Source organism: Calidris pugnax, unplaced genomic scaffold (assembly GCF_001431845.1).
Source record: "Calidris pugnax isolate Ruff unplaced genomic scaffold, ASM143184v1 scaffold54, whole genome shotgun sequence".
NCBI lineage: Eukaryota > Metazoa > Chordata > Aves > Charadriiformes > Scolopacidae > Calidris > Calidris pugnax.
The window spans coordinates 15347779-15360792 of record NW_015090864.1 but is presented as its reverse complement, the minus strand read 5'-3'; the positions used below and the strand labels follow the sequence as shown (position 1 = coordinate 15360792).

General features: G+C 49.3%; 1 protein-coding gene across 4 annotated transcripts in view; it reads left to right on the top strand.

Moving 5' to 3' along the window:
- KIAA1462 (KIAA1462 ortholog) overlaps window positions 1–13014 on the top strand; it is a 65041-nt gene that overhangs the window by 34580 nt on the left and 17447 nt on the right. For 2 of the 4 annotated variants that reach the window (XM_014945071.1, XM_014945067.1), the window contains exon 1: window positions 15–97. The exons of 1 other annotated variant lie outside the window; for it this stretch is intronic. The gene's annotated coding sequence lies outside the window, so the exon portion shown is untranslated. Of the gene's footprint in view, window positions 1–14; window positions 109–13014 lie in introns of those variants that run through there. One more of the 4 variants, XM_014945070.1, reaches the window with a different exon arrangement.

Sequence of the window (13014 nt, the reverse complement as noted above, 5' to 3'; positions counted from 1 at the left end):
CCCCGCCCCGGGCTCGGCGCCTCCCGGCTGCCGCGGCCGCTGAGCGCGGCGGCCCCAGCCGCAACCCGAGGGGGGCTTACGGTGGTCGCCCGGAGAGGTGAGTTCCCGGTAGGTGGTGGAAAAGGTTAGCGAGGAGCTGGGGAGGGCGGGATGAGGCGCGGGGAGGCGGGGAGGGGGATGCTCGGAGTGGTCCCAGGGCGGGCAGGCGATGCGCGGTACCCGGGGCGGGGAGGCATCCCCCTCCCTGGGTATCCCCATACCTCCTCCGGCCGCTTTGCACCTGCTGGTTCCTCTCTTTCCCCCCCGTTTTAGGGCTCAGCTCCCCTCGAGCAGAGGTCCCGGGGAAGTTTTCGGTGCCCCTCACCTCTGTTCAACGTCCGTCCCCCTCCCGTCGGTGCTGGGTCTCCCGTTGACACCCACCAAAACATCATCTGCCACCCCTCCGGGGTGTTTATTCTTATTCCCCGTATTTACCCAGCAGCAGTCAAATAGATCTTTGGGGTCGTTTCCTTTCTGGTGCTTGTTTTAAAGCCGTGTACTGTTGCAAAGGAGATAAAAAAAAAAAAAAAAAAAAAGCGCTGTTATGTCAGAAGGAGGTCTGTGCTGTTATGTCATTTCATAATTGCCTCAGAATTACAAATTATGGCCTTAGTCTGCTGCTGGAGCCGGGCCAATGGACTCTTGCATATATTAGGGGTTTGGGTTTGTGTTTTTTTTTTTTCCTTTCTGTTTTGTCAGGAGTTGAGAATAATGGCTTTTTTTTTGTGGCACAGACCCTACATGTTAAGTTATTCCAGCCCATGTCTTTACAAGAATAAGTATTTTCACTTAATGTAACTGTTCTGAGCAGTCAGTCTGATCCACACAGTCAAGACATTAAATCTTGGCTAGTGACAATGAGAATTGTGTCCTTGCCGAAAAGTATTCAGCTGCACTTCTTTGCATGAGCTGAAGCGTTTTTCTCTTTGTTACTTTCAAAGTTCTGATTCTGCCCAGAAACGCCGTTGCTGTTTGTGGGTAACAGACAGATGGAAAATAGCAACCTTCCAGCTTCAAACTAAAGAATATCAGATTAATGACAGAGAAGGGCTCTGCAGTTCAGGGATGCAGCCTCCGCGAGAGCCTCAGTTTGTGCCAGCACTTAGCTTGTAATCACAGAGGCTGGATCTGCCCTGCCCTGCTACGCTCCTGCAGTTCTGCCGCTCGCCGTGGTACCGCGTGGAGGAGAAAATATGTGATCCTGCCAGCTATTCCCTGTGCCAAGGATGTTGAGGGCAGCAGGAGTCCGGAGGAGGTCGAGGCAGGTTGCCTCCGCGGGGCAGAGAAGCTGGGCAGGGCTGTCACCCTCCAGGCAGGATGCTCTCCTGAGCTGTGCCACCGGGGCACGTTATAATACCAACTAAAATACCAATTTAGTCTGTTTTTTAGAAGGCTGGACCCATTTCTGCATCCTGCCTTCTCATGGTGATGTTAAGGATTTCTTGGAAAAGGCGGATCTTTCAGAGTCTGCCGGGCTGTGTGTATCAAGTGGCATATTACAGTAGTATATTGTTCTTTAGATGCATAATTTCACTGCCCTCTTACGACCTAAAAAGCACACAGAAAATAAACAAGGGTATATTGTTCGGTGGGAAGGATGCAGAAAATTCTTCTGCCTTAGCCGTTAGTTAGGGAAAGATTACTTTTAAGTGTTTCTCCTGATTGTCAGAGAAATGACATGGAACATGTGAGCTCGGTTTTTGCCAAGGAGGCTTTATTTGGAAGGTGAGGCGTTTCTGAGCTTCTCGGTCACCTTGGAACTAGTTACAAGTGCATAGCAAAGTCCTGCCCAACTCTTCTCTTCTAATTAATTTGGCCGGAGGCCATCCTAATTAACCTTGAGGGAGTTCAGGGGTGGGAGAGCTTGGTATGAAACAATTGTTCTCTTGTAATTTGCTGTTCACAATGTGTTGACCAAGCCACGAGCTGCATCCCTAAAATCCTCTGGGTCTCTTGCTGAAGCCATTACACCAGATTATTTGGTTTTTAACAGATGTTGTTTTCCACTTCTTGAGTGGAAAGGGTTATCTCACTTGCTGCAACCTTGTTATTGTGCTTTGTTTGAAGAGCCAGTGGACTGGGGCTTGCTGGGGAAGCTTACTCACCAGTTCCAGCTATGAAGGAAGGGGTTGGTCAGCCTTTCAGCAGTCTTGATGCGATCGTTAAGGTCTCTGTGTGAACTGATGGCATCTTTTCACATCTACCTAGAGATAACCCTCAGTTCTGCTGCTATTGGCAGTGCCTGCAGAGAACAAAAATCAGCAGCAGCCTCTTCGTCGCCCAAGTGCATTACAGTTAGGATATTAATAGAATTTGTCAGCCCTAGCTCGGACCATCTCAAATGGTGGGGCAAGGGAAAGGGGTCTGAAATGTGACCTAGTCGAAAAAAAGCAAAGAAAGCTAAAGGCTGAGTTTTGCTTTCTGAAGGTGCCGAGGGTGCCCTGCAAGTCACCAAGTGCGTGACAAAGGGGGAAAAATTAGCAGCTGTTTCTGAAATCTTGGGATGGTCCCTCTTCCCCCATCACGGTGATAGCCGCTCGCCTGGATGGTCCAGGGGGCTCAGGAGCTGGGCCACCCTTCGCCAGCCTGGGCTCAGCTCACCGGTGGGCAGCCCTGCCCAGCACACCCTGTGCCTCGGCGGCAGAGCGGCCCTTGCCTGCAGGCTCCTCCAGTGTCTGTCTTATTTTCTTTCGGCACTAATGCATACAAATGCTACTTTGGCATTTATTTTCTGGTAGTGCAAGGGGTCGGGGGGAAATCCTGCTGAGACTACAAGGCAGGACACACAGACGCAAGAAAGAAAGATCAAAGGCGTCTATAATACAGGAAGAAGCAGAGGGTCAATCCAGAAGAGAGGGCATTTGATTATACATACAAGGGTAATATAAAAGGGATAACAACACAGGAGAGGATGGTAATGTCTGAAAATGAGTAAACAAACAGATGCATAAGACTCTGCTGAGAATTTATTTACTCCAGCAGACACAATCCTTATCTCTTTGAAAGAGGAGAAGACCACACCAGCCTTGGAGCGCCTCTGCTCCCAGCCACGGTTGTGAGCGGGAGAAAGTGTTTGTTTACGGATCTCTCCTCCGTGAGCCCTGGCCTGATGGGCTGGCCCGTCCTGCTGTGATTAGTAGGATGCTAATGTGTGTAATCCTTTTGATCACAGAGCCCAGGCTCTATAAGTCATGTCACTGTCACCTCAAAGAAGTTCAACTACGTGATGGATCCCTTATTGAAAATTTGTACTTCGAAACATTTAATACAGTCATTATTGAGTTTTGGGTTTTTTTTGGTTTGTACAGATGGAGAGCTCTTCTGGTAAAAAACATGCAAACGATAATAGCGATCCATGTAGTCCTAGTGTGGGAGCAGCTTATCAGCACTTTGCCATAGGTATTTTAGGTGGGATGATTAGCCCTTAACATCTTGATTTTAAGATGTGAACAACGAATGTGATTCCATGTGCTTTGTTCCACCAGAGTGGATTGCTCTGTACAACAGTGCCGTAAACAGCATGGAAACATTCATCCGAGTCCTAAAACATACCCTCTTCTGGAGTTCCTTTTTGGGAGGGAAAGAGTTGGCTAATTACGCTTTGTTTAATAACTGTACTATTTTGTTCTCCTGTTGCGACAAACAAAAGCTGTCATTTGAGGAAATACACCATATGCTGCCAATTGGTCGAAGGACTGGTTGTATCTGGAGCACAGAGTTGCAGTGAGTGCTCTTTAACAATTGCTCCTTCTCTGAAAAAAATCTGGACCGATTTCAGTGGAGTAATGTGCCGCTCTGTCATCGGTGGAAGCGAGCTGTTGACATTTTGAAAACCAGCTAATAGGAGCAGCGGTATCTGTGCATGCGTGGACGTTTCCTCTCTCCCTTGACGCGTTTACTTCTGTTTGGATGCTTATGAGCCTCAGCAAATCAGTGTTCAGTCGGGGCTGGATTGGTCCGTGGCAAATTTAAAAATCAACCTTATTTCAGATACAAACTCCCATCCATGCACCGTCAGACGCTTATTTTGTCCTTGTGTGAACCCAGTACTCAAACACCTATATGACTTAAAATAAAAAGAATCTAGCTCTCTACCATTTTTTCTTGGCAAATCTGAGAAGCCAAACTTTGAAATATGACCTGAAACCTCCTAACAAATGGTGCTGGCAACGCCTGCAGAGCAGCTGTCGCTCATTAAGGTCTCCCCCAGGAGATGCTCTGCTCTCTCTCTGATGCCACAGTGGGTTTCCTGATGCATCTGCACCGGTGAGATACAAGACAGGAATAACTACCTTCTGAGAGTTAAGTAAACTCTTCGAGACTCGCTCCTCTTCTCCTCCCCACTTCCTAATTTTATTGGAGACACATCATATCGTTAATTTATTCGCTGGCACCGTTCCTCGGTGATTTCAGTGAGGACTTTTTGCTCAGAGAATGCAAAGAGGATGTGAGCTGTAATTTTCACTGTCTGTGAATCCCTGTGTTAGAGAAAAAATGTGAACCCTCCTGCTCGCAGGTAATGAGGGTTAAACACAAAAATGCACAGATTTCTTTTTAATTTCTGTGAGATGAATGAGAGAGACTGGCCTGGGAAGACGTGCAGAGCCAACATAGAGTTGGCTTATCTTCCAGCAATGGCTTTGGCACATCTTCCCATGCAGTCAGCAGAGATGATTGTGCATTTAGCACTGGCGGCTTTGAAGCCCTCAGTATGGTGTTGGCTGCAATGGGAAATTTCTTGAAGCTTTGCCTGGTGCGTGTCCGTGATCCGATGTGAGCCCTTTGGTCAGGACCCCGTTTTTGTGCCTCCACTCAGCTTATCTACTGCCTCTTCTCTGCTTGGGAGCCATCAACGTGGAGCGTGTCTCTTGTGTCTCAGTCTCTCTGTCCTTCCCATCCCTGGAGAAAAGGCAGTTTCCTTTGCCAGGCCTGCCTGCCCTTGGCACCCCTCGCTGTTCCCCGCAGTGCAGAGGGTGTCAGGTCATAGAGTCATAGAGTCATAGAGTTGTCCAGGCCGGAAGGGACCTCCAAAGGCCATCTAGTCCGACCCCCCCGCAGTCAGCAGGGATACCCCCAACTAGACCAGGTTGCCCAGGGCCTCATCGAGCCTCACCTTGAATATCTCCAGGGAAGGGGCCTCAACCACCTCCCTGGGCAACCTGTTCCAGTGCTCCACCACCCTCACAGGTCACCGGTGGCATTTTGTGATAAAAGGTTGTTCTACTTCGGACAGTTGTAGCGGGGGCACATTGTAATTCAAGTGAGGCGGCTGTTTATAAAACGAGGAATCTTGTACAGAAGAGTTCTGTTTTTCTTGGAAATGTGTGGGGCACACCAACTAAACAATACCCTTTTTGGGGGGAGGGAGAGGAAGAATGTCAAAGTGTTTAGTTTCCATCCCAAATCTGAGGCAGGATCTGCTTCATCTGCACCGCTCCTGATAGATCTTTGTTTAGCCTGTTCTTGAAAACCTCTGTTGATGGAGATTCACAGCCTCCCAGCGTAACCAGTGTTTAAGCATCATCATGGCTAGACAGTTCCCCCTAATATCTAACCTAAATCTCCCTTGCTGCATGCTGAGCCAGTCCCTTCAGTTTTCCACATCCGCAGGGAGCAACGCAAGATTATCACTGCCTTTTAGCAGCCTGACAGATTTGAAACTTGTTATCATCTCTCGTTCTCTCACCCTCATTCCTCCTCCCTTTTCTTTCAACTAAATGAGCCCACTTCTTGTACCCTCTTCTCAAGGGGTCACGCTTCCTAAACTTTGGATGCTTGTGAGCGAGTGGCAGGGAGCAGCCTCTTGCTTGAGGTAGGGCTCAAAAGGGGATGTAAGGCTGAGAGGAGTAAAGAGCCTGAGATGTGATGCTCCTCTTAGTATATCTCCAAGCACATTCACCTGTCTGTACCAAGCCCTGCGCCACTCTTGATGTCTTCTCTCTTTGCAGCTCTAGCCCCCGAGACACTTTAGCAGCACCGCTCCCGTTTGCACTTTGGCGTCGCAGCCGCCTTCTTCAGCACGGGGCTTTACACCTGCCTGCATTGAATCTCAGTCATTCATTTCAGACTGGCTCTCTAATTTATTAAGATTTTATTCTGATTGTAATCCCTGAAAATGCTCGCGGCATTCCCTACAGATTTGTAATTGTAATCTTTATTCTAATTTACAAGTCATTAATGGAAATACCGGATAGAGCAAGACCCCAGGCTCAGACCTTTACAGGTTGGCATTGAAATTACTGACTATTCCTTGAGTACAGATTTGAAACACTTGTATACCCACCTAGAGTAAATAATACCTAAATTCTATTCACCTGGTTTGCATATATCACATGCACCCATCAAAAGCTTTCCTCGTTCCAGTGTGTGACTTCTGCTGTTTTTCCCTCCCTAGTCACTACGCTCCCAACACCGTCAAAGAGGAAAATTAGATTGATTAGACTTAATTTGTTCTTGACAAGTCTGTGTTTTCTGTTTTCTCATGACTTTATCATGTGGGAGTGGATGCAGCTGCAGCGCGGGGCGGGAAGCAGGGAGCTGGAGAGGCCGCTGCTCCTCCTGGATCTCATACTGGCTCCCTCCTGCTCCGCGATAAATCGACACCTGTTAGAACTATTTACAAGTGGGTTGAATAATAATTTGTCTGAGTCGATATCAAAGCCGGGCTGTTTGTTCCATGGGACCTCAGATCTGTCTCCTTCCCCCCTTTGTTTGAAGTTAGATAATATGTTTGCCCTTCGCCTATCCTTTGAGAATTTCTAGGAGGTTTTTACTCATGGCTCGGAGGCTGCCCCGGCTCGTTCCCTGCTCCTTCCTTACTCCTAGCCGACACTTAATTAAGCCCTGCCAAGTTGAATCCATCCAACTCACATTAATATTCTCTAATCTCCTTTTCCTGTGTTCTAGACTATCTTTGCATTAGATATCTCATATTTGATCATAGTGGACATTGCTGTTGAAGGCTTTTCAAGCACGTGGATTTTCTCTCTCCCGGTGGAGCGTGTGTCTGCCAACCAGAGAGCCTGGCGGGGGTTGTTTCTGCAGCAGAGGGCAGGGGCACGGCACTACAGTCCCATCTGACCTTCATTGTCCCCAAAAGGATGAAGTGATCAAGGCAAAAGCCTCATTTAATATGTTTCTTTTTGCTAAGCTGTCTCATATGCACCCATGCAAAGCCAGAGTGAGAAAACAGGAGTGTTTGCGATGGCCAAAGACTTACATATTCTCCTGGGATGTAGCTCAGGGTTATATTTAACCTACTGAGCGAGTAGTAGCATCTAGTATTAAAACTTCTCCTACAAGAACCTGTTTTCCATTGCTGTAGTCTGTCAGGCTTTTATCACTTGATCTGAGCCTTTCAGGTTGTGTCTCTCTCTCAGGCTAAATTTATTTTAATATCGTCAGCTAAACCAATTCAACCATTTCCAAGAAAAACTAGGGGGGAGAAGGGAGGAGAGAAGGAATGTTGTTTTGCCCACATGAAAAAGGGGAAAGAAAAGAAATCCACCAGCTGTTTGATGGAGAGCTGCTGTGCCATCATGTTCAGGAACAGGATCTATGGTGACCAGGCTCGGAGACATCCACACATGTTCTGGGCAGACTCGTCTCTCTTTCTAGCCGCTCTGTTTTTGGGGGATTGTTTTTTCCTCCCCTCCCCAGCCCCACTCATGACCCAGCCCTGTGCGGGGACAGTGCTGGTGCCCTGACCCCTCCAACCAAGATGCAAGAAGAACCTGCCTGCGTAGCTGGGCTGTCCCCCTAACGACAGCTCCTGCTTGTTCCAGGTGAGATGGAGTCTCACCTGGGAGCTGACAGCAGGCACAGAGGTGCCTCTGCTCGAGGGGGCAGAAGCTGGTCATCAGGAGGGAAAGGAGGAAATTGGGGTGGTGGATGTGAACTGAGGACTGGTGTAAGGGTGCAGGAGGGTAGGGGAGGGCTGGCTAGCATGGCGGTGGGCAGTGCTGGAAGAGTGGCCAGACTGGTGGCACCGTGAGGTGGGAGGTGGCGAGAAGGACAGTGTGGGAAGTGGGAAATGAAGGCAGCGGGGTGTGTGGTGGTGAGGAGTTAACAGAGGTGGAAGGATATGGGGCTGCCTTGGTCTTGGTGCTGGATTAGATGGGCAGAGGGGATGGAGGAGAGCATGGTAGACAAATCCCTCCAACCCATTTTTTGGTTTATCCCGTGTCTTCACTGCATGGACAGCTGACTTGCCGCACATGGGTTGATGTGCAGAGGAACTAAGCTCTTGCAGCAGTTGCTTTGAACGTACCTAGTTCACTTTTAAGGCTTTAAGTGCTTTAAAAAATCAGGTTGTAGGCACTTCAGACCGGGCGCCTAGAATGGAGAGGGTTGTTTTCACTGTAGTCTGCCTGCATAAATACTTCTGTCTGGCACACGTCTGATATGAAATGGGAATAATGTCACCCAGACGTGAGTGAAGATAAGCGAGCTTAATGTGTGACCCATCTAGATAATACGCTTTGTAATTCAGATGCCTGTTAGTAACTCTGTCTTCGGAACAGTGTTTGGATAGCTGCTGCAGATAAAGACTAGCATCACCTAGCCTGCACAGCAACCCAGGCAGGAGTCCTGCAGAATTCAGTAGCCTGAAGTCATGTAATTACAGACTGCAACAATTCGTGTGTCCACGCAGGGTGCCTTGATTTTGGCAATTCATGATGTTTGTACGCTTCGTTTTGCAATATGAATCATGTTCCTCCGGTGTTTTCTTTTCTGTAAAGTTGTTCAGAGCCGCTTACAAAAATGTTACAAACAGTTCTGCAGAGGTGGGCAGGGCGAATCACGCGCAAGGACTTCAGGGGTCATACCCAAACAGCTTGAGGGTTGCCACCTTCCACTCCAAGCAGCAAGTATTTGAAGGGCAGGAGGGAGCTAACAGAGGGCAGCCAGGGCTAAATTCTCTGCTGCTTCTGGTGTCCCACCCGGTACGTGGGTGGTGTGCCAGGACCCTCTCTGGAGCCAGGGCTGAAGGAAGGAGCACGCCGTTGGGCTGCTGGGAACACCATGCAGGGAGGATTCAACCACTCACAAGCCATTTCGGAGCATGGAGGTAAGAGCTGCTTCTGCCACTGCTGACCAGTGTTGGCTTCATCGTTGCTGGTACTGCTCATCCTACTCCTTCATCTGGAGCACTGTGTCCAGTTCTGGGCTCCCCAGTTCAAGAAGGACAGGGAACTGCTGGAGAGGGTACAGCAGAGGGCTACAAAGATGATGAGGGGCCTGGAGCATCTCCCTTACGAGGAGAGGCTGAGGGACTTGGGTCTTTTTAGTCTGGAGAAGAGAAGGCTGAGGGGAGATCTGATCAATGCCTATAAACACTTAAAGGGTGGGTGTCGAGAGGACAGGGCTAGTCTTTTTTCAGTGGTGCCCAGGGACAGGACAAGAGGAAATGGGCACAAACTTGAATAGAAGAAGTTCCACCTAAACATGAGGAGGAACTTCTTTCCTGTGAGAGTGGCAGAGCCCTGGAAGAGGCTGCCCAGGGAGGTGGTGGAGTCTCCTCTGGAGACATTCAAAACCCACCCGGACAAGTTCCTGTGCAACCTGCTCTAGGTGGACCTGCTTTGGCAGGGGGTTGGACTAGATGATCTCCAGAGGTCCCTTCCAACCCCATGTGATTCTGTGATTCTGTGATTCTGTGGTAATGGTGGTACTCCTCCAAAATAATTTTTGGGAACCTCTGCTACTCAAAAAACCCTGCAGATAAAGGCAGACCATCAATAGAAACTAGTGCGTTTCCCCTACTGAGAATGGACTCCAGGAGCAGCACAGAGGAAACTCTAGCACCAGATTTCTTCAGGCTGGGCTTTTCTCAGGGCCAGCAATGGCTGTGGGGCAGAGCACCCCGAGCCGAGGTGCTCTGATGACGTTTCCGTCTGGTGGTCCCATTGTGTCCCGCTCGCCGAGGCTGCGGGTCCCCATTGTGTCCACGTCCAGGGGGGCTGACGCCGGTTTCCGCCACGCAGCCTGTGCTCGTTCCTTTGCATCTGGGAGCACTGCTGAGAAGTTTCCAGAGACAAGCTTGGCCCCCGTTTCCAGTGTAATGCGGAGTTGTACCGGCTGACGGGGACAAGTCGGAAACGCTGGCAAGATAGCAGGCATCCTCAGGAAGCAAACCCTATCAGAAAGCACTGATGTCATTGGCAAACAAAACAAATGAGCGCTGGAAAAACAAACTGTTTTCCAGCCTTGTTGATCTTCCCTCAAATTAGAAGCTCTGCACAGCCTTTACTCTTTGGCCCAGCCTGACAGATGATTTGCAAGACAGTGCTGCTGCAACGGTTTTGTTATTTCTGCCAATCCAATTCCTTTGATTTTATTTTTTAAGATTTATTTATCTAAGGGAGGGTGGGAAGAGTGTTCCAGTGCCGCAGCCAGGTTTGGAAATCTGGCCAGCATCCTCATGGACGTTGGGTGCTGACGTGGTTGATGTCCTGCAGGCTTTGCTCAGCAGGGTCTCCAGCTCCCCTGCCCCTTGACCAGGTCCCACGTGGGGGGATGGTACCTCCCCAAAACTTCTGCGCAGTCTTTCGAGGCATGTGTCCTGCTAGCCTGGCTAGCAGCCACTCGCCACCACTGCTACCACCTCCCGAGAGCTTGTGCCATGGGCACAAAGCCTTTCACCATGTGGTGGGTCTGGGGAGAGCTCATCAGGGGGTTTGGTGCCGAGGACACCATGGCAAGCAGAGGGGTGCAGGCTTCTCCACCTTATGTGTTCCCACTGAGGAGCTGTGATGGGCACAGCGAGAGCATCCAGCTGCCAGCCAGGCTTTCCCACCGCCCGTGGCACCCTGGGGTTTTCCCTTCCACACGTGGTAAGTTTGCAGAGCAGGAGGAGACAGTCGCACCAGTTCCTCACGGTGTATTTCCACCCCGCTGCTCTCATCACCTGTGCCAAAAGGAGGATCAGAGTAAACCCCACAAGCTGGAGGTTTCTTGCCCACTGGCCTTTGCCTCTCCGATGGCCCCATGGCTGCAGCGCGCGGCAGAGAGAGGGTTAAGCTGTGCTCCAAGCCAGCCTGACAATAATAGCAGGAAATGCACATTTCTTCCTTGCACCTGCAAGCACTCTGATGGGCTTTCTGCTGTTTATGGTAGTCACATTGGATCTTTCTCTTGTTAGAAGCTGAACAGCTCTAGCAGCCAGCTGTTCCCCTTGCTCTGCTCGTACCTGGCTCCCTTGCGCAGTCCGGGGTGGTGGGTGGGTGGAAAATCAGCCTTTTAGGTCAGCGTTCAAAAATAACCCATGAAGCCTTCCCTTCCTTCCAAGAGGGAAGGGTCCTGCTCCTCCCTGCTTTCTGCCTGCTTCTGCTTACTGCTGGCTCGCTTATCAGAGCTCTTACTGGGAATTTGGAGTCCTGTTCTAGCGAGGGATACTCCTAAAATATCTTCGGCACGGAGCTTTATTTCTCTGTTTTTCAAGGGTGTGTAGCGTTAGATGTGTGAAAAGGGAAGAGATTCATTAAGCTCCAGAGACAAACCGGTTTAAGCGCTCAGCCGGCTCTCGGGCTGAAAAGCCACTTCTGCAGCCTTGCCAGTTTACCAGTTAAATCGGCATAAAAATGGTGCCTGTTTTTCCACACTGCGGGCTGTCCTGGGGCGAGCTGTGGGCAGCACGGGGCAGGGGCGGCCAGAGGGTCCCCGGGAGCCACACACCAGGCTGGTCCAGAGCAGCCAGTCCAACCGGCTCCACAGGCTGCAGAGCATCCCGGAGACGGGGCGGGAGCAGGGAAATGGATGGGGCGCTGGATAGGCACAAAGTGGCTGTAATATACGGAGTTCTGCACCACAGAAACTGGTTTATATTCTAAGCCAACCCGTCAACTCCTGCCTGTATGTAGCCTGAGAGATTTAGTGCTAATAAATGTGCAGCAGCCGTCTCAGTAGTTGTTCCTTCTAAATTATTGTAAACAGCAGTGAACAAAGTTTTCACTTTCTTCTTGCCCAAGAAGAGCATTAGAGCCCGGTGTAGAAAATGCACTTGCTTTTCATGACCTTTGCAGAGACGATCTCCTTTTGAGCAGCTGCCAGCGCTGGGCTCCTGTCCCTCAGGTAGACCTGCTGCTGCTAAGGACACACACTCCTCACCAGGCATGCTAAATGAACTCTTCATGCAGGGAAAATCATCTTGAGTGTTATATGTTTTACATAACGAATCTATTTCTGTGTGTTTCACTTTTTTATCCACCTTTTTTTTCCCCACTTCTTTCTTCTAGTAACACAGCTCAAGCATGGAGGAATGTATCAGGCCGGGTCTGTTGTGCACAACCTGCAGAACAGATCATTACCTTCCACTCGTTTTGAAACTCTGGAAGAATGGGTATCCTGTAATTACCATAATAAGCCGTGAGAGTGGTATAGACAATAGGGATTGTTTCCAGCCAACGAATTCAGTTTGCTGGATCTTGGCTGTAGTCAGTGCAGAAATGAGGGCTGCCACTGGGAAGAAAGATCTTGAGTGTCCCATGTCTTGGAAATCACTGAGACACAATAGACACAGGCATCTCAGGTTGTTTCCAGTCATTTTAGCAATGGAATTGTTCTGTAAAAATAGTCCATACTTGAAATCTTAGGTTTTGTATTATTCTAGTTGAGGATTACTGCTTTCCAGCAGGCCGACGCAGGGCAGAAAGAAAGTAATCTGCAAAAAGGACTGGTTAGCTGGGGTATTGCATGGTATTACCTGGGTTTTTTCATGTGGTTGTATAATTTACTTTTGTTCTCATGCATATTTTGTCCTTGTTCATGTGAACATTTTTTCTTAATTGGCATATGCAGAGCTGCAGGGAGAGGCATATTGCCCTGCCACCCGCCCCCTCCTCCTTCAGCGGCGTGAAGTGTAGCACAGAGCGCACCTCGCCGTCACTGGAGAAAAACTGTATTTTAAGGAAATGCCTGACTCACATTGTGGGCTTACCTCCGGTGCTAAGAGATTTTTTTTTTTTTTTTTTTTTT